Below are 20,449 nucleotides of genomic sequence, written 5' to 3'. Positions count from 1 at the left end.
GCGATCTGGGCACAATATTAGCGACCAGGATTGCATTGCAAATGCGATCATTTGTAAATAGGTCCCTGATACACTGGGTTATTCTCAGTGGCTGGCAAGAACACAGCACTTCTCTCTTAAAGCCTGCTTGGTTAGGTCATTCCCAGACACAATATGATACCTGCACACGCCCAACACTCCACCACACACACACTAAGCGGAGACAAAACACAGGTATCCTATGTATTTCAACTGATGAATCACATCCAGACTGGGGAGGGAAGGGAGGCTAGCGGTCCTACCCATGTTTCTTTCAAGATATTCCAGTTGTACCGCCGGCCCCTGATGCAGACTAGAGAGTGTAAGTGGTTTTTGTAAGATAAAAGACAATTGGGAACTGAGGGCAGAGCGAAATATTGTGAAATGGTATGTGCAGTGTGGGAAAACTCTTAGAAAAGTAATTGAACTGGTTTGTTCTTCTGAGCTATAGGCTAGAATTGTTTTAATAGTGCATTTCAATCACTAATCTACAAGAACAGGCCTGGCCAACCTGTTGCTCTCCAGCTCAGTGCTTAAAGTAGTCCTAGAGAGGTGGTGGTATTCATTTGCCCCCACCCCACCCTTCCCCTCCCCCTCAGTATCTACTAAATAAAGGGACTGTGCGCGCTGCAAAAAGGGGCATGGTCTCAAAAATAATAGGGAGTGATCACACAATAATATCTCCAACTATCCATATTACACCACACAGTAGCACAATCTTATTCATATTACACCACATAGCAGTGCTCCTTACTCATGTTATGACATACAGTACTGCCTCTTTTACACAATGATCACAGTAGTGCCCCTTATACCCAATGACCACAGTAGTAGTGCCACTAAGACACATAATGGCAAACAGCAGTAGTGCCGCTTATGCAATGCCCACTGTAGTGGTAGTGCCCCTTATGCAATGCCCATAGTGGTAGTTCCCCTTATGCAGTGCCCTTTAGGCCCCCGGGAGTGATAACCCTTATGTAATGCTCCCAGCAGTAATGCCTTCTGTAGTAGTGCCCCCAGTAGTAATGTCCCCGTGGTAAGTGCCCCCAGTGGTAATGCATCCTGTATTATTGCCCACATTAGTAGTGCCCCCAGTAGTAATGCCTCAGTAGTAGTGCCCCCAGTATTAATGACCCTTTGGTAATGCCCCCTGTAGTAGTGCCCCCAGTAATAATGCCCCTTTGGTAATGCCCCCAGTAGTAGTGCCCCGTAGTAATGTCCCCAGTATTAAAGCCCCTTTGGTAATGCCCCCAGTAGTAGTGCTCCCAGCATTAATGCTCATTTGGTAATGCCCCCAGTATGAATGCCCCCAGTAGTAATGCCCCCAGTATTAATTCCCCTTTGGTCCATCAGGCTGCCCGCTCCTCGGAACTATGGGAGAGATGTCATGATGTCTCTCCCACAGTGCACACAGCCAGAGCCGAAAGCCGGAGCTCAGCAATGAGCTTCCGCCTACCTCTGCCACTGTGGGGAAGGAGCCAGGCACCGCTGGTAACAAACTCTCAGCGGGAGCCTGGCATCTCCCTGCGGCGTCGGGCATCTCCCTGGGTTAGGTGTGCCAGAGAAGGCGGAATTGGTTCTGTCTCCAAATGGCATTGACTGTACGCAGTTCCGCCCTGTTCTGGTTCACTTTAACCCCTGCTCCAGCCGTTGTGAAACTAGACATCCCAGCATGTCCTGCCACCGTTTTAGCATTCCCTAATAACAAAACTGTGGTAAGGCATGCTGGGACTTGTTGTTTCTTAATTGTGAATCGATAGGACATAGCCCAGCATAGAATTAATTGAACTGGGCTCTTTCAGTATGATGTGAGATTTAGGGCCTGATGCAGAGTTGGTTGCAAGTTGGGCATCATTTATACTTAAAGTTGCCATATGTAATAATAGCATATTTATACCCGTATGGGATGTGGAATGATAGAACGACTGTGAAAAGGTTGACACTTGATGGTCGACAGTGAATATGGGTCAAAAGTTTGACAGGTAATTGGTTGACCAAAACGGAGGTTGGCAGGGTTAAAAGGTCACCATACAAATGCTAGACACAAAGAAGAATGACACATTATATTTTATTTATCTTACGTCCCAGAGGATACTGGGGTCCATTTAGTACCATGGAGTATAAACCGGTACACTAGGAGCCATGGGCACTTTAAGAATTTGATAGTGTGGGCTGGCTCCTCCCTCTACGACCCTCCTACCAGACTCAGTTTAGAAAATGTGCCCGGAGGAGCCGGTCATGCTGAAGGAAGCTCCTGAAGAGTTTTTTGCATTTATTTTATATGTTTGTTATTTTCAGGCAGGGCTGGATGGCACCAGCCTGCCTGCTTCGTGGGACTTACGAGGGAAAGGGGAATGACCCAACCTCTTGAAGGGTTAATGGTTCCGTTCCCCGTTGACAGGACACTGAGCTCCTGAGGGACCTATTCGCAAGCCCATCACGGCGAACGTACAGTCCCGCAGCACGCTGCCACCCCTAACAGAGCCAGAAGAATGAAGAGTGATGAGTACTGAGCCAGCGTCTCGGCTAGGGGAGCGCCGGCGATTATGGCGGCATGAGGGTATGGAGACGCACGGCTTCTAAATGGGGTGGAATGCGTCTCCGGACACAGTACACAACTGCATTCCCGTACACTGTACACAGTACCCATACTGGCACAACAGCCTTAAAACGGTTTTCTCCATTTTAAGCACCAGATTCCTCAGCCAGTATAAAAAAAGCGGGAAGACCACGTGCCATTGAAGGGGGCAGGGCTTCACTATGAGAGAATTAAGCAGCTCACCAGCGCCATTTTCCCTCTGCAGTGGACACAGACACTGACAGGACAGGGACCCGCAGCTCCTCCAGTGTGACCAGGTGCTGACTGGTGCCATCTTAAATAGAGTTTTTTTTTGTTTACAAAATATTTATTAATAAAAAAAAATGTCCTGGTGTAAATTATCCCAAAGATACTTTATTATAAATTTGTCAGTGCGGCCGCGGCTTCAGCAGAGCTGTGTAGTGCAGGGGTGGCCAACCAGTCAGTGGCAAAGAGCCAGAAAAGATCTGTAGTCAAGTGTAGTAGCCATATCATGCAAAAAATGGGGGTGTGGCATAGTTGTCACAAATCCACACCCCATTTTTATGCGCACACCTTTCGGTCTGATGTTTGTAGGAGTATGACCCCATTTTTAGTCATGTTGTACAGTGCCACATACAAATAAAGCTCCTGTACAGTGCCACATACATATAAAAACACCAAAAAAATGGGTGCCTCCACAGTGCCAAATACATATATGCCCCCACAGTGCCAGATACGTATATGTCCTCACAGTGCCAGATACATATATGTCCCCACAGTGCCAGATACATATATTCCTCCACAGTGCCAGATACATATATTCCTCCACAGTGCCAGATACATATATGTCCCCATAGTGCCAGATATGCCCCCACTGCCAGATACACATCTCCCCAGTGCCAGATATGCCCCCACTGCCAGATACACATCTCCCTAGTGCCAGATATGCCCCCACTGCCAGATATACATCTCCCCAGTGCCAGATATGCCCCCAGTGTAAGATACACGTCCCCCCAGTGCCAGATATGCCCCCAGTGCCAGATACACATGTCCCCCCAGTGCCAGATATGCCCCCAGTGCCAGATACACATGTCCCCCCAGTGTCAGACATGCCCACAGTGCCAGATATGCCCCCACTGCTAGCTACACGTCTCCCCAGTGCCAGATATGCCCCCAGTGCCAAATATGCCCCCACTGCTAGCTACACGTCTCCCCAGTGCCAGATATGCCCTCAGTGCCAAATATGCCCCCACTGCAAGATACACGTCCCCTCAGTGAAAGATACACATGTCCCCCCAGTGCCAGATACACCCCCACTGTCAGCTACACATCTCCCCAGTGCCAGATATGCCCCCACTGCCAGCTACACAACCAGCCCCGTTCTAGCCACATAACACCCATCCTCTACTCCCTTCACCGACTGCCTGTACGATGGCAAATCATCTTCAAGATTGGCTTGCAAATCAAAGCATTACATGACCAAGGCCCAAGGTACCTGAAACAGCTTCTGACCCCATACTGCCCCACTTGATTACTGCGATCTGTAGATGAAGGACTTTTAGCAGTACCTAGAATCTACCGTAATTCATCTGGGGGTCGAGCTTTTAGTCATGCGGCTCCGACTCTATGGAACTCACTTCCCCGCACAGTGCGAGAGGCCCCAACTATAGAATCCTTCAAAAGTAGACTCAAGACTTTTCTGTTTACTCAAGCATTTCCATAATGTCCCTTTTAGTATCTTCATGCTTCTGTATTTTATGAAAATGTACTTCATTATTTTCTGTACTATATTATGCTATGTATCTGTTAAGCGCCTTGAGTCCTATTGGAGAAAGAGCGCTATATAAATAAATTTATTATTATTATTACACGTCTCCCCAGTGCCAGATATGCCCCCAGTGCCAGATACACATCCCCCCAGTGCTAGATATGCCCCCAGTGCCAGAAACACATGTCCCCCCAGTGTAAGATACACATGTCCCCACACTGCGCCCCCCCCCCCCCCAAGTGCTGCTCACCACCGCGCTGCTGCTCTGCTCAGTCTGCTGCTTGTGAGGGGAGGAGAGCGTTGCGTGCGCCTCTCCTGCCACTCAGTCTCCACTCTCCGGTGGGGTTGATTCTTTCTAATTAGGCGCCTTTCCATGAGCCAATCAGAGTTCGCAGACCGGCAGCTAAGACTCCTGATTGGCTGCCGGTCCGCGAGCTCTAATTGGCTCATGGGCCGGCGCCGGGCACTGCAGACTAGGGCAGCGGGAGGCGCCGTGGGAGCTTACGAAGTGCATGCGGAGATAGAAAGAGCTACATGCGGCTCGAGAGCCGCGGGTTGGCCACCACTGGTGTAGTGGAAGGTGGCGGCCGGCCCGTGACCCTTGGCAGTAGGGTGGCCCGGGGGGCACATGGCACCCTGCCCCCCGGGCCAGCCCACCTCTGAGTGTGACTCCAAATTACCTCAGCGGTACCAGGGGGTCATAGCAGCGGGGGAGCAATTACTAGTGTACTAAGTCCCCTACCAGGGTACCTAGTCTGCGACCCGGCTAAGCTTGCCATTAGCGATAAGGGCGCGGTGGGGGTTGGCTCCATTCCGATCTGGACGCCTCATCAGGCTTACCTACGGTTTGCACTGCAGGACTGTCACTACCAGTTCCAGGCCCTGCCATTTGGTCTCTCCACGGCACCGAGGGTGTTCACCGAGGCGATGGCAGAGATGATGTTTCTATTCCGCAAACAGGGAGTGAACATAATTCCGTACCTGGACGATCTCCTGATAAAAGCACCGTCCAGGGAAAGGTTGCTGGACAGCATTGCTCTCTCAACCAAACTTCTCCAGGATCATGGGTGGATTCTGAACCTTCCGAAATCTCACCTAGAGCCAACACGCAGGCTCCCATTCCTGGGAATGATACTAGATACGGAGTCGCAGAAGGTGTTCCTTCCATTGGAAAAGGCATTAGTGATCCAGTCGATGGTTCGGGATGTCCTGAAACCAACCCGGATATCGGTGCATCTATGCATTCGCCTTCTGGGGAAAATGGTGGCCTCTTATGAGGCTCTTTAATACAGAAGGTTTCACGCAAGACCCTTCCAGCTCGGTCTATTGGACACATGGTCCGGATCGCATCTTCACATGCACCAAAAGCCAGGATCTCCCTTCTGTGGTGGCTACAGACTCCTCACCTCATCGAATGTCGGAAGTTCGGAATTCAGAACTGGATTTAGCTAACCACAGACGCAAGCCTCAGAGGTTGGGGAGCAGTCACTCAGGGGGTGCAGTTTCAAGCAAGTTGGTCAAGTCAGGAAGTCATCCTTCCAATTAACATTCTGGAACTCAGGGCCATATACAATGCCCTTCTGCAGGCCTCACATCTTCTTCAAGATCGGGCCATTCAGGTCCAGTCGGACAATGTGACGTACATAAACCGACAGGGCAGAACGAAAAGCAGAGCAGCAATGTCAGAGGTGTCAAGAATTCTCCTCTGTTGCAGAGAGAAACGCTGTGGCGTTGTCAGCTGTCTTCATTCCGGGAGTAGACAACAGGGAAGCAGACTTCCCCAGCATACACGACCTGCACCCAGGGGTGTTCAGGTGCTTGACAAGTCGATGGGGATATCCACAGATCGACATGATGGCCTCTCGTCTCAACAAGAAGCTCAAGCGGTATTGTTCCAGGTCGAGAGACCCACAGGCGGTGGCGGTAGACACCCTGACGACTCCGTGGGTCTATCGGATGGTGTACGTTTTTCCTCCACTTCCTCTGATCCCAAGAATTCTAAAGAGAATAAAAAGGGAAAAGGTTCAAGTAATTCTAATTGCTCCGGACTGGCCAAGAAGGGCCTGGCATGCGGACCTTCTGAAGATGCTACTCAAAAATCCGTGCCCTCTACCTCTTCGCGAGGATCTTCTGCAACAGGGCCTGTTCATCTATCAGGACTTACCATGGCTACGTTTGACGGCATGGAAGTTGAATGGCTGATTCTAGCCAGGAGAGGGATCCCTAACAAGGTTATCCTGACTATAATCCAAGCCAGGAAGGGGGTAACGTCTAAGCATTACCATCGTATTTGGAAGAAATACGTCTCTTGGTGTGAGAGCAGAAATTTTCTGCGGTGGAATTCCATCTAGTACGTTTCCTTCTTTTTCTACAAACAGGAGTGGATGTGGGCCTATGTCTTGGCTCCATAAAAGTCCAGATTTTGGCCTTGTCCATTTTCTTTCAGAAACAATTGGCTTCTCTCCCTGAGGTCCAGACATTCTTGAAAGGTGTTCTGCACATCCAACCTCCCTTTAGGCCTCCCACGGCACCTTGGGATCTGGATGTGGTGCTGCATTTCCTCCAATCGGACTGGTTTGAGCCGTTACAGGAGGTGAACGTAAAATTTCTTACGTGGAAGACTGTCACACTGTTGGACTTGGCTTCAGCAAGACGCGTGTCGGAGCTGGGGGCTTTGTCTCACAAAAGTTCCTATTTAAATTTCCATGAGGACAGAGCTGAACTCAGAACTCGTCAGCAATTTCTTCGTAAGGTGGTGTCTGCGTTTCACATCAACCAACCTATTGTGGTCCCGGTTGTCACCGACACCTCTGCTACTTCAAAGTCTTTGGATGTTGTGAGGGCTTTGAAGGTGTATATGAAAAGAACAGCTTGTCACAGAAAGACGGACTCGCTGTTTGTTCTTTATGATCCCAATACGATTGGGTGTCCTGCTTCAAAGCAGACTATTGCACGCTGGATCAGACTTACTATCCAGCATGCTTATTCCACAGCAATTTTGCCATGTCTAAAATCTGTACAGGCCCACTCTACTAGGTTGGTGGGTTCTTCCTGGGCGGCTGCCCGGGGTGTCTCAGCTTTACAGCTTTGATGAGCAGCTACTTGGTCAGGTTCAAACACGTTTGCAAAGTTTTACAAGTTCGATACTTTGGCCTCTGAGGACCTTCAGTTTGGTCAGTCAGTTCTGCAGGAACTTCACCATTCTCCCACCCGGTTTGGGAGCTTTGGTACATCCCCATGGTACTAAATGGACCCCAGTATCCTCTAGGACGTATGAGAAAATAGGATTTTAATTACCTACCGGTAAATCCTTTTCTCATAGTCCGTAGAGGATACTGGGCGCCCGCCCAGTGCTTCGTTCATCCTGCACTGTTACTTACATAGTATCTACATAGTATCTAAGGTTGAAAAAAGACAATTGTCCATCGAGTTCAACCTATTTGTGGTCTCCTATGCATGATTATCTTGTATAAAATTTTGACTGAAGTTGATGACTGCCGTTACATTTTACCCCTCTTTTTTTATAATAACCATAGTGCGTGACTAAGCCCCGTAACCCTGGATAATCTTATCCATTAGGAATTTATCTAACCCATTCTTAAAGGTGTTGACTGAGTCGGCCATTACAACTCCCTCAGGCAGGGAATTCTAAACACGTATCGTCCTTACCGTAAAAAAGCCTTTACGCCATATTGTGCGGAATCTCCTCTCCTCTAACCTGAGCGAGTGTCCACGAGTTCTCTGTGATGAACTAACCAAAAACAGGTCCTGCGCAAGATCTGTATATTGTCCCCTTATATATTTGTAAATGTTGATCATGTCCCCTCTTAATCTCCTCCTTTCCAGTGTGAACATGCCTAGTCTTGCAAGCCTTTCCTCGTATTCCAGCGTCTCCATACCCTTAATTAGTTTGGTCGCCCGCCTCTGAACCTTTTCTAGCTCCAGGATATCCTTTTTGTAGTAAGGTGCCCAGAATTGTACACAGTATTCAAGGTGTGGCTTCACAAGTGATTTATATAACGGGAGTATAATACTCTCGTCCCTAGCATCAATTCCCCGTTTTATGCATGCTAATATCTTATCAGCCTTCTTTGCTGCAGTCCTACTTTGGGTACTACTGCTTAGTTTGCTATCTATGATGACACCTAAGTCCTTTTCCAGTACAGAATCCCCTGATTTTACCCCATTTAGTAGGTAGGTGTTATTTTTGTTCTTGTTACCACAGTGCATTACCTTACACTTGTCTGTATTGAAGCGCATTCTCTATTTCGCTGCCCAAGCTTCTAATTTAACTAAGTCGTTCTGAAGCGACTCAGCATCTCCCTCCGCATTTATAACTTTACACAATTTGGTATCATCTGCAAAAATTGACACCATGCTCTCTAGACCTTCTGTTAGGTCGTTAATGAAAATTTCGAACAATAGCGGTCCTAATACTGAGCCTTGCGGCACACCACTTAGCACTTCAGTCCAATATGAAAAAATAAGATTTTAAACCTACCGGTAAATCTTTTTCTCCTAGTCCATAGAAGATGCTGGGGACTCCGTAAGGACCATGGGGTATAGACGGGCTCCGCAGGAGACATGGGCACTCTAAAGACTTTAGAATGGGTGTGCACTGGCTCCTCCCTCTATGCCCCCCCTCCAGACCTCAGTTAGAGAACTGTGCCCAGAGGAGACGGACAGTACGAGGAAAGGATTTTTGTTAATCTAAGGGCAAGATGCATACCAGCCCACACCATCCACACCGTACAACTTGGAACATACGAACCAGTTAACAGTATGAAACAAAACAGCATCAGCCAGAGACTGATCAAAACTGTAACATAACCCTTATGTAAGCAATAACTATATACAAGTCTTGCAGAATTTCGTCCGCACTGGGACGGGCGCCCAGCATCCTCTACGGACTAGGAGAAAAAGATTTACCGGTAGGTTTAAAATCTTATTTTCTCTTACGTCCTAGAGGATGCTGGGGACTCCGTAAGGACCATGGGGATTATACCAAAGCTCCAGACCGGGCGGGAGAGTGCGGATGACTCTGCAGCACCGACTGAGCAAACTTGAGGCCCTCCTCAGCCAAGGTATCAAACTTGTAGAATTTAGCAAAAGTGTTTGACCCCGACCAAGTCGCCGCTCGGCAAAACTGTAATGCCGAGACGCCTCGGGCAGCCGCCCAAGAAGAGCCCACCTTCCTAGTGGAATGGGCCTTTACCGAATTTTGTAACGGCAATCCAATTAGAATGAGCCTGCTGAATTGTATTACAGATCCAGCGAGCAATAGTCTGTTTAGAAGCAGGAGTGCCAACCTTGTTGGCTGCATACAGGACAAACAGTGCCTGTGTTTTACTAACCCAAGCCGTCCTGGCTACATAAATTTTTAAGGCCCTGACTACATCAAGGGACTTTGAATCCTCCAAGTCACCCGTAGCCACAGGCACCACAATAGGTTGGTTCATATGAAAAGATGAAACCACCTTTGGCAAAAATTGAGGACGAGTCCTCAATTCTGCTCTATCCACATGGAAAACCAGATAAGGGCTCTTGTGAGACAAAGCCGCCAATTCGGACACCCGCCTTGCAGATGCCAAGGCCAACAACATGACCACCTTCCAAGTGAGAAATTTTAATTCAACTGTTTGAAGAGGCTCAAACCAGTGAGATTTTAGGAACTGTAACACCACGTTAAGGTCCCATGGTGCCACTGGGGGCACAAAAGGAGGCTGGATATGCAGCACTCCCTTTACAAAAGTCTGGACTTCTGGGAGAGTAGCCAATTCCTTCTGAAAGAAAATTGATAGGGCCGAAATCTGTACCTTAATGGAGCCTAACTTTAGGCCCATATCCAATCCTGTCTGTAGAAAGTGGAGAAAACGGCCCAGATGGAAATCCTCAGTAGGAGCATTCTTTGCTTCACACCAAGATACATACTTCCTCCAGGTGCGGTGATAATGTTTCGCCGTCACCTCCTTACTAGCCTTAATCAGAGTAGGGATGACTTCCTCCGGAATACCCTTCCCCGCTAGGATTTGGTGTTCAACCGCCATGCCGTCAAACGTAACCACGGTAAGTCTTGGAACACGCAGGGCCCCTGCTGCAACAGGTCTTCCCTGAGAGGAAGAGGCCATGGATCTTCTGTGAGCATTTCCTGAAGATCTGAATACCAGGCCCTTCGAGGCCAATCTGGAACAATGAGTATTGTCTGCACTCTTTTTCGTCTTATGATTCTCAGTATTTTTGAGATGAGCGGAAGAGGAGGGAACGCATAGACCGACTGAAACACCCATGGTGTCACCAGGGCATCCACGCTACTGCCTGAGGGTCCCTTGACCTGGCACAATACCTCCGAAGCTTCTTGTTGAGGCGTGACACCATCATGTCTATTTGTGGAAGTCCCCACTGACTTGTTATCTCTGCAAAAACTTCCTGATGAAGTCCCCACTCTCCTGGATGGAGATCGTGCCTGCTGAGGAAGTCTGCTTCCCAGTTGTCCACTCCCGGAATAAAGACCGCTGACAGAGCGCTTACGTGATTTTCCGCCCAGCGAAGAATCCTGGTGGCTTGGCGGTTTACATGAGCCACAGCTGTGACGTTGTCTGATTGAATCAGAACCGGTAGGTCGCAAAGAATATTCTCCGCTTGTCGTAGGCCGTTGTATATGGCCCTCAATTCCAGTACGTTGATGTGTAGACAAGCCTCTTGGCTTGACCATAGTCCCTGAAAATTTCTTCCTTGTGTGACTGCTCCCCATCCTCGGAGGCTCGCGTCCGTGGTCACCAGAACCCAGTCTTGAATGCCTTACCTGCGACCTTCGAGAAGGTGAGCACTCTGCAGCCACCACAGGAGAGACACCCTGGCCCTGGGGGACAGGCTTATTTTCCGATGTATTTGTAGATGGGACCCCGACCACTTGTCCAGAAGGTCCCACTGAAATGTGCTCGCATGGAACCTGCCGAAGGGGATGGCCTCGTAGGTCGCCACCATTTTTCCCAGTACTCGGGTGCATTGATGGACTGACACACTTTTCGGTTTTAACAGGTCTCTGACCATGTTCTGGAGTTCCTGGGCTTTTTCCATTGGGAGAAAAACCCTCTTTAGTTCCGTGTCCAGAATCATGCCTAAGAAAGATAGCCGAGTCGTTGGAATCAACTGTGACTTTGGTAGATTTAGAATCCAGCCATGCTGCTGTAGCACTCCCAGGGAGAGCGACACGCTTTTCTGCAATTGATCTCTCGATCTCGCTTTTATCAGGAGATCCTCTAGGTACGGGATAACTGTGACTCCCTGTCTGCGCAGGAGCACCATCATTTCCGCCATTACTTTGGTGAAAATCCTCGGGGCCGTGGAAAGCCCAAACGGCAACGTCTGAAACTGGTAATGACAGTCCTGTACAGCGAATCTCAGGTATTCCTGATGAGGGGGATATATGGAGACATGAAGGCATGCATACTTTATGTCTAGTGACACCATAAAATCCCCCCCTTCCAGGCTGGAGATAACTGCCCGGAGCGATTCCATCTTGAATTTGAACTTTTTCAAGTACAGGTTTAGGGATTTTAAATTTAGAATGGGTCTGACCGAGCCATCCGGTTTCAGGACCACAAACAGGGTTGAATAGTACCCCTTCCCCTGTTGAACTAGGGGATCCTCGACAACCACTTGTTGTTGACACAGTTTTTGAATTGCAGCTAAAACTATCTCGCTTTCTGGGGAAGAAGCTGGTAAAGCCGATTTGAAAAACCGGCGAGGAGGCACGTCTTCGAATTCCAGCTTGTAGCCTTGGGATACAATTTCCATTGCCCAAGGATCCACGTCTAACTGAACCCAGACGTGGCTGAAGAGTCGAAGACGTGCCCCCACCGGCGCGGACTCCCTCAGTGGAGCCCCAGCGTCATGCGGTGGATTTAGTAGAAGCCGGGGAGGACTTCTGCTCCTGGGAACTAGCCATAGCAGGCATTCTTTTCCCTCTACCCTTACCTCTGGTGAGGAAGGAAGAGCCCCGACCTCTTCTAGACTTATGCGACTGAAAGGACTGCATCTGATATTGTGGTGTTTTCTTTTGCTGTGGGGGAACATAAGGTAAAAAAGTAGATTTACCCGCAGTAGCTGTGGAAACCAGGTCCGCGAGACCTTCCCCAAATAAAACCTCACCCTTGTAAGGCAAAACTTCCATATGCCTCTTTGAGTCGGCATCACCCGTCCATTGGCGGGTCCACAGGGCTCGCGCCTAGCAGAAATCGCCATGGCGTTGGCTCTCAAACCTAGCAGCCCAACGTCTCTCTGAGCGTCTATCATATATAAGACTGCGTCTTTAATGTGACCTAAGGTCAATAAAATGGTATCCCTATCTAGGGTATCAATGTCAGCTGACAAGGTATCTGCCCAAGCTGCTACAGCACTACAAACCCAAGCCGAAGCTATTGCCGGTCTGAGCAAGGCACCCGTATGTGCATAAATTGATTTTAAGGTAGTTTCCTGTCTGCGATCAGCAGGATCCTTGAAGGCTGCCGTGTCTGGAGACGGTAGCGCCACCTTTTTGGACAAGCGCGTTAAAGCCTTATCCACCTTGGGTGAGGATTCCCACCGTGCGCCATAAGAATTCTCTTGGGATTCTGCAGTTTCTTGTCTGGAGTTTCCCAAGCTTTTTCAAATAACGCGTTCAGCTCATGGGATGGGGGAAAGGTTACCTCAAGTTTCTTTTCCTTAAACATGCATACCCTCGTGTCAGGGACAGAGGGGTCATCTGTGATATGCAAAACATCTTTTATTGCAATAATTATATAATGAATACTTTTGGCCACCCTTGGGTGTAACCTCGCATCATCGTAGTCGACACTGGAGTCAGAATCCGTGTCGGTATCAGTGTCTGCTACTTGGGACAGTGGACGTTTCAGAGACCCTGAGGGGCCCTGTGACACAGTCAAAGCCATGGATTGACTCCCTGTTTTATCCCTGGACTCTGCTTTGTCCAATCTCTTATGTAATAAAGACACATTTGTATTTAAAACATTCCACATATCCAACCAATCAGGTGTCGGCGTTGCCGACAGAGACACCACAATCATCTGCTCAACCTCCTCCTTAGATGAGCCTTCCGCTTCAGACATGCCGACACACACGTACCGACACCCCCACACACTCAGGGATATATCTATATGGAGACAGTCCCCCAATAAGGCCCTTTGGAGAGACAGAGAGAGAGTATGCCAGCACACACCCAGCGCCACCGGACACTGGAATAAAATCCCATTTAGTACAGCGCTTTTATATAAATATATAAATACACTCACTGCGCCAATTATATGTGCCCCCCCCCTCTTTTTTGCCCTCTGTAACAGTGTTCAGCAGGGGAGAGTCCGGGGAGCCAGCTTCTCTGCAGTGTGCTGTGGAGAAAATGACGCTGGTTAGTGCTGGAGTATCAAGCTCCACCCCCTCAGCGGCGGGCTTCGGTCCCACTCAAATTATTTATACTGGCGGTTTTTTTTTATATACCGCCTCCGCTGTATCTAATCTATATGCCAGTGTCCCTTGAGGTTAATATTGCTGCCCAGGACGTCCCCCCTGCGCCCAGCACCCTTACAGTGCCCGCTGTGTGTGTATGTGTGGGAGCCAGGGCCGGCTCTAGGCATGTTCGAATAGAGCGGCCGCGCAGGGCGCCAACCTTAATGGGCGCCGCGCACTGGCGCCGCCATATTCGAACATGAAGCCGGCCCTGGTCACTGCAGGCGCTTGTGTGCGCTATACGCGCTGAGCGGCGCCGGCATCTAACGTCAGACGCCGGAGCCGGCGCAGCGCACACAGCGCACACAAGCGCCTTGGACGCTTCCTGGCCGCCCGCCCTCCCGCCCGCACCCGCACCCGGCCACCCGCCCTCCAGCACGCCAGCACCCGGACCCCGGACAGCAGTACTCACCCTCCAACGCCGCAGGTATTTGGAGGGGGGGGGGGGGTGAATCATTTAAGGATGGCACTGTGGGGGCATTTATGGATGGCACTGTGGGGGCATTTATGGATGGCACTGTGGGGGCATTTATGGATGGCACTGTGGGGGCATTTATGGATGGCACTGTGGGGGCATTTATCTGGCACTGTGGGGGCATTTATCTGGCACTGGGGGCATTTGTCTGGCACTGTGGGGGCATTTATCTGGCACTGGGGGCATTTGTCTGGCACTGTGGGGACATTTATCTGGCACTGTGGGGCGCACTGTGGGGGCATTTATCTGACACTGTGGGAACATTTATCTGGCACTGGGGGCATTTGTCTGGCACTGTGGGGACATTTATCTGGCACTGTGGGGCGCACTGTGGGGGCATTTGTCTGGCACTGTGGGGACATTTATCTGGCACTGTGGGGACATTTATCTGGCACTGTGGGGCGCACTGTGGGGGCATTTATCTGGCACTGTGGGGACATTTATCTGGCACTGGGGGCATTTGTCTGGCACTGTGGGGACATTTATCTGGAACTGGGGGCATTTATCTGGCACTGGGGGCATTTGTCTGGCACTGTGGGGACATTTATCTGGCACTGTGGGGCGCACTGTGGGGGCATTTGTCTGGCACTGTGGGGACATTTATCTGGCACTGTGGGGACATTTATCTGGCACTGTGGGGCGCACTGTGGGGGCATTTATCTGGCACTGTGGGGACATTTATCTGGCACTGGGGGCATTTGTCTGGCACTGTGGGGGCATTTATCTGGCACTATAGGGACATTTATCTGGCACTGTGGGGGCATTTATCTGGCACTGGGGGCATTTATCTGGCACTGTGTGGGGGCATTTATCTGGCACTGGGGGCATTTATCTGGCACTGTGGGGACATTTATCTGGCACTGGGGGCATTTGTCTGGCACTGTGGGGACATTTATCTGGCACTGTGGGGCGCACTGTGGGGGCATTTATCTGGCACTGTGGGGACATTTATCTGGCACTGGGGGCATTTGTCTGGCACTGTGGGGGCATTTATCTGGCACTGTGGGGGCATTTATCTGGCACTGTGGGGACATTAATCTGGCACTGTGGGGCATTTATCTGGCACTGGGGGCATTTATGTGGCACTGTGGGGACATTTATCTGGCACTGTGGGGACATTTATCTGGCACTGTGGGGGCATTTATCTGGCACTGGGGGGCATTTATCTGGCACTGTGGGGACATTTATCTGGCACTGGGGGCATTTGTCTGGCACTGTGGGGACATTTATCTGGCACTGTGGGGACATTTATCTGGCACTGGGGGCATTTATCTGGCACTGTGGGGCGCACTGTGGGGGCATTTATCTGGCACTGTGGGGACATTTATCTGGCACTGTGGGGGCATTTGTCTGGCACTGTGGGGGCATTTATCTGGCACTGTGGGCATTTATCTGGCACTGTGGGGACATTAATCTGGCACTGTGGGGCATTTATCTGGCACTGGGGGCATTTATCTGGCACTGTGGGGACATTTATCTGGCACTGTGGGGGCATTTATCTGGCACTGGGGGCATTTATCTGGCACTGGGGGGACATTTATCTGGCACTGTGGGGACATTTATCTGGCACTGGGGGCATTTGTCTGGCACTGTGGGGACATTTATCTGGCACTGTGGGGACATTTATCTGGCACTGTGGGGCGCACTGTGGGGGCATTTATCTGGCACTGTGGGGGCATTTATCTGGCACTGTGGGGGCATTTATCTGGCACTGTGGGGACATTTATCTGGCACTGTGGGGACATTTATCTGGCACTGTGGGGACATTTATCTGGCACTGTGGGGCGCACTGTGGGGGCATTTATCTGGCATTGTGGGGACATTTATCTGGCACTGTGGGGACATTTATCTGGCACTGTGGGGACATTTATCTGGCACTGTGGGGACATTTATCTGGCACTGTGGGGGCATTTGTCTGGCACTGGGGGCATTTGTCTGGCACTGGGGGCATTTGTCTGGCACTGTGGGGACATTTATCTGGCACTGTGGGGACATTTATCTGGCACTGGGGGCATTTGTCTGGCACTGGGGGCATTTGTCTGGCACTGTGGGGACATTTATCTGGCACTGTGGGGCGCACTGTGGGGGCATTTATCTGGCACTGTGGGGGCATTTATCTAGCACTGTGGGGGCTTTTCTGTATCTACATATCTGGCACTGTGTGGCCATTTATGTATCTGGCATTGCTGGGGGGCATGTCATGTGTAGCTGGTACGGCTGGGGAGCATATCATATAGTGTTCCCGCTAGGCGTCTGTAGCTAGGCAATGTGTCTAACGTGCTCTGCCTGGCGCAAAGTGTCTAACGTGCTCTGCCTGGCGCAAAGTGTCTAACGTGCTCTGCCTGGCGCAAAGTGTCTAACGTGCTCTGCCTGGCGCAAAATGTCTAACGTGCTCTGCCTGGCGCAAAGTGTCTAGGAGGTTCTACCTGGTGCAGTGTGTATTAACTGCACTACTGTGTGGTGTAATGCGAATTGCCACTATTATGTGGCCACGCACCTTCCCCACGAAGCAACGCCCCTAAATTTTTGCTGCGTGCCTTCGGCGCGCACTGTCCATGCTTTCCCGTGTAGGTAGATGAGCACCAAGCATTACAGTATGTACATCATTTTGCCCTCCTAACTTAAAAATGTGCCCTCCCTGCCCTAAGAAGTGAACACTATCGTGTAACTGGCACTGCTAGGGGGGCATATTGTGTGTAGCTGCCACTGCTGGGGGGCATATCATGTCTATCTGGCACTATACTGGAGACATTGTGTGTAAGGAACACTACTGTGGCTGTTATGTGTAAGGCTGCTAATTGTGTGCGTAGAGGGTGTGTGAAAATATATTTATTTATAGTCTAATAATATGAAGTTATGAGACCACACCCACTTTCCAAGAGACCACGCCCACTTTTCCTGGAGCGCACGCCACGAAGGCGCGCGCATTGGGGGTTGGGGGGGTTGGGCGCTTTTACATGTTTTCGCTCAGGGTGCTAGTAGGCCTGGAGCCGGCCCTGGTGGGAGCAATGGCTGCGCGTTACCTCAGTGAAGATCTGAAGTCTTCTGCCGCCTTTGAAGTCTTCTTTCTTCTTAATACTCACCTGGCTTCTATCTTCCGGCTCTGTGAGGAGGACGGCGGCGCGGCTCCGGGACGAACGGCGAGGATGAGACCTGCATTTCGACCCTCTGGAGCTAATGGTGTCCAGTAGCCTAAGAAGCAGAGCCTATCATTTAAGTAGGTCTGCTTCTCTCCCCTCAGTCCCACGATGCAGGGAGCCTGTTGCCAGCAGTGCTCCCTGAAAATAAAAAACATAACAAAAAGTCTTTTTCAGAGAAACTCAGGAGAGCTCCCCTGCAGTGCACCCAGTCTCCTCTGGGCACAGGATCTAACTGAGGTCTGGAGGAGGGGCATAGAGGGAGGAGCCAGTGCACACCCATTCTAAAGTCTTTAGAGTGCCCATGTCTCCTGCGGAGCCCGTCTATACCCCATGGTCCTTACGAAGTCTCCAGCATCCTCTAGGACGTAAGAGAAAGATCCATTAACCACAACGCGCTGCTCCCTATTATCTAACCAGTTTTTGACCCAAGTGCATATTGTGCTTCCTAGCCCTGTTTCTTGTAGCTTGTAGATAAGTCTCATGTGTGGTACAGTGTCGAATGCTTTGGCAAAATCTAAAAAGATTACATCCACCTCTTTACCCTGATCTATAGGGGCGGATCCAGAAAAAAATTACAGGGGGGGCACCATAAGCAGCAGCACCAGGCCTCTGTTCTCACCACTTGAGACCCCCCAGGCATAGGCGTGCGCAGCTAATTTTATTAGGGGGCGCACCGCCTTTTGGGCATGTCTAGAACCACCTTTTTGGGTGTGCCTAGCACCACCCAGGAACATATTTAGCACTATTTTACATTCAGTAGAACCACATGGCTTAATCTAATTTCTCCCTAGTTCCTAATAAAGTATATATAATACACCCCAGAGAAATTAAATGAAACATAATGCTGTGACCACTGGCCAGTATTGACTGTCCACTATGGCATAACTCTGAGTCATAGCGTCCACTGCACCCTATCGCTGTTTACACTTCCCCAGCCTATCCCTGACCCAGTGGCAGAACTAGAGTGTGGTGGACCTAGGTGCATGTACATTCCTCTCCCCACACACACACCCCACCCCTTGCACCCCTCAGCATCTACACCCTGATTTTGAGTGGGCCACTCTGCAAAGTATGGGAGATTAAAGGGGCTGAACTTTTGAGTTTTAATATAACACAAGTAAAAGTTAAAAAAATCAGAGCCACATCTGCCTCTATCTAAGCCATCAGACCCCACCTCCGCAGGACACCAGCATTTGTTACACATGTCCCCGTGCTCACCAGCTACTGGCAGTAGTGCCCCTTATTCACATTACAGCATATAGTAGGAGTCAAAATGCACATTATGCCACAGTATGAGCCAAAATTCATGTTACGTCACACAGTAAGAGCCGAAATTCACACTATGCGTTACGCTACACAGTATGAGCCAAATTCACATTACGCCACACACCATGAGCCGAAATTCACACTATGCATTACGCCATACAGTATGAGCCAAAATTCACGTTACGTCATACAGTATGAGACGAAAATCAGATTACGCCACACAGTATGAGCTAAATTCACATTACACCACACAGTATGAGATAAATTCACATTATGCCACACAGTATGAGATAAATTCACATAACCTCACACAGTATGAGCCAAAATTCACACTACCCTGACAGTATGAGCCAAATTCACATTACGCCACACAGTATGAGCCAAATTCACACAACACCACACAGTATGAGCCAAAGTTCACACAACGCCGAACAGTATGAGGCGAATTCACATTACACCACACAGTTTGCCCCCAGCAGTGACAGATACATGTAATGACCCCAGCTCAGGAAATTACACACTGCTTGAATCAGCTATTATGTTTATGTAACCATTCTTCTCTTTTTTATTTTATTTTCTGTGTGCACCCAGATCTAAAATTTTTTTTTTTTTGGGGGGGTGGGGGGGGTGGGGGGTGTAACTTCAACTCATGGATGTTAGTCCCCCTGACCTGGCCTGGCCCCACTCTTTTCCCTGCAGCAGGGGCAGGCTCAGCTGCAGGCTGTAATGCTGAGCGGTGACTTACTGTATCAGCAGCGGCGCTGAGGATTGAGAGCGCTGAGGGGAGAAGAGAGAGTGCAGTCCAGCGGAGAGGGAAGGCATGCGGTGTGACATTGTGTCACTTCGCAAGGCAAATCCAGGAGTATGTTTTAGTCTCCCTGAGTAAATTATACACACTACATGACAGCCGTCCTGACTGGGCTGTGGGAGCAGCGGGGTAGCGGTGGGTGAAACACAGTCAGTGACTGTAATTAGCTGCAGGGCGGCGCGATCATCACTGGCGTTTGGGGGGGTGCCGGACATTAGGGGGTGCCTGTGCGCACCAGGCACCCCCCCTGCGCACCTATGCCCCATGCCCCACCTCAGCAGCAGGCTCCTAAATTCCTGGGCCTTCTAAACTCACCCTGCTCACCCAGCAAAACACCGCTCACCAGACACTGACTAACCTGACCACCAGTGAAGAAAGCAGGGCCTGGCGTCTTCTTGCTTGCTGGCCTGGGCGTCCGGTCCGCAGCACCAGCGTGTCTTCTTTCTCTGGTGGCTTGCAGGCTGGGAGTACGCGCGATGTCCCGGACCCTCAGCGGCGGTGTAACTCGGTGGGCTGGTGGGTGCGCTGTCCCTCGTTGGTGGCGCCGGCGGCTGCTGTCCCGGACCCTAGTTGCTCTGCTGTGTGCGGCTGGGTAACGGGTGGGCTGCTGGTCTCACTTGTGCTGTGCGTTGCCGATGTGCAGCGCTGTGTGACTGGCTGGGTGTTGTCCTTGTCCCTCAGTGGCGGCGGCGGGCTGAAGCTGGGAAGTTCCTCCTCCTGATCGGCTCCTCTGCACAGAGACGTGACATGCAGTGACTGCATGTCACGTTTCTCCAGGGAGCCAATCAGAAGGAGGAACACATTGGAGTGGCGTAGAGCATGAACTGCGTGAACCTCCAGGACCAGCAGCCTCATGTCGGGTGGGTGCGCCGCGGCGCGCGCACTAAAGACAATAAAAAAAAAATACAAAAAT

The sequence above is a fragment of the Pseudophryne corroboree genome, chromosome 3 (assembly GCF_028390025.1).
Source record: "Pseudophryne corroboree isolate aPseCor3 chromosome 3, aPseCor3.hap2, whole genome shotgun sequence".
Classification (NCBI taxonomy): domain Eukaryota; kingdom Metazoa; phylum Chordata; class Amphibia; order Anura; family Myobatrachidae; genus Pseudophryne; species Pseudophryne corroboree.
Note: the sequence above shows the minus strand (reverse complement) of the source record.